Here is a 1876-nt window from a genome sequence, read left to right on the forward strand (position 1 = left end):
TTGTGAATATAGTTAATTGTTTAAAAGATGATATATATTTTTGTATATCCCCTACTCAGGGACTGTAAAGTGTTGATACCCTGGTCGAAATAAATCGCTGTCAAATGATGAAATCTATGTCAATTGATTCAATTCAGTATGAATTGATTTATTTAGCAGGATATGCATTTAAGAATATGCATTTAAGAGACACTTATCAACAATTTACAGTTCCTAAAATCTGGCCTGCTCTATATAATATATTTATATTTACATATTTATCATTTATATATAGTAATCTAAATTACATCCAAAAAGAAAGAAATACCTTCAATATGTATCATACTTGGCAATACAAATTTGGAACTAAAAATACTTATGGATCTGTAATGTTTCCTTAGATAATCATTTGTATTAACAGTATCTCACTCATGACATCACTCATGACACCTGAAACAAAGTAGATAACATTTTATTTATTAATATTATGTTCCACAGCATAAGTGTGCGTTAGAGTATATCCACACAAATTTGCATAACTGCATAAACATATGCATAAAGAAAATTATCCAATCGCACTTTATGTGTGACTTTATAAGAGAAATGTGAATGAGTAATTTTCTTTATGCATATGTTTATGCGGATATGCAAGTTTGAATATATCCTTACAATATGAAATAATGTCTGTACTCTGATACTGTAAATAAAGTCTATTTTTTGTGACTGAATTAAACATTACACTTTTGGAAAAGTAAGATAGGTGTATGTTTGATATTTAAGAGTTCACAGGAACAGAAAACAGACCAATAGACCTTATATTTGAGGCATTCTTAAATTTATTTTGAGATGTTTAGTAACCAATAAAATAATTTGTAGAATTATCTAAAGATAAATTTAAGGAAGCCTTAAATATAAGGCGTCATTATGAACATGGGCATAATCTCAATGAAAAGAATCATAAGTGAGATATGTGACATGTTCACATATGTAAGAAGCTAATTCTTAATATTAGAGCCTAACATAATCTTTCTATTGAAATCCTGTTTATATCTTATAATTAGATTACAGAAAAATATTATTATAAGACGTAATTAATACCTTTTTACACGAGAGACTTGCAACTTTTGGAGACTTGCAACTGTTGCAACTATATCTAACCTCGTAACATTGCTAGAGTGCGCTAGTTTCGGGAAACTAACATTTTACACGAAGCAGCACGAGTGCACGAGATGTAGTATTAGCTCGGTAAAATATAGTTTCAGATATCTCGGATATAATAACGAACAAATTATGCGATTTTTTTTTTACAAAAATGAGTAAAGTTGAGCTTATAACAATACATATCGATTAAATATTGCCAGGGACACATGCGACTATCGTTACAAGATAATTCTATAAATATTCTTATATTAGAATAATATATAATAAAGGAAAATAATTTATGATGAATTATATAGGTTATTAACGCGCATATTTTCTATGCTAATTCTTTCTGATCTTTTCACTTTTTTATTCACCCAACAAATGAGAATGAATTAAAATGGATTGAAATTTTTTTCTATCCGAATGCGTATTTTATATAGCAAATACTTTTTTTGGATTTAATTGGATTCAATTGGATGCAATTGGATTGAAAAACTGCGTTTCCTATTCAAAATTTTTAATTGAATAGTATTCACAATTGTGTTTGTGTGCACAAAAAAAGCTAATATTATTTTTAGATTGAAAGGAGATGTGCTCTATACAATTCCTATAAATGAATAAAAATGCATTCAGAATTGAAAAGCATTCGTTTTAACATTCATGAATCAAATATTTCTGAAAATCTGAATCCATTTCAATTCATTTCAATCCATTCTCGTTTGCAGGGCAAAGTAATGAAACTGGCAGAAAACTG

At 28.1% G+C, this 1876-nt stretch overlaps 1 protein-coding gene across 1 annotated transcript in view; it reads right to left on the reverse strand.

Moving 5' to 3' along the window:
- LOC108693841 overlaps positions 1 to 354 on the reverse strand; it is a 6550-nt gene extending 6196 nt beyond the window's left edge. Inside the window, exon 1 of the mRNA XM_018202993.1 lies at positions 308 to 354. The gene's annotated coding sequence lies outside the window, so the exon portion shown is untranslated. The remainder of the gene's footprint in view (positions 1 to 307) is intronic.
- Between the last annotated feature and the right edge of the window lie 1522 nt (positions 355 to 1876).

The sequence above is a fragment of the Atta colombica genome, unplaced genomic scaffold, assembly GCF_001594045.1.
Source record: "Atta colombica isolate Treedump-2 unplaced genomic scaffold, Acol1.0 scaffold110, whole genome shotgun sequence".
Classification (NCBI taxonomy): Eukaryota; Metazoa; Arthropoda; class Insecta; order Hymenoptera; family Formicidae; genus Atta; species Atta colombica.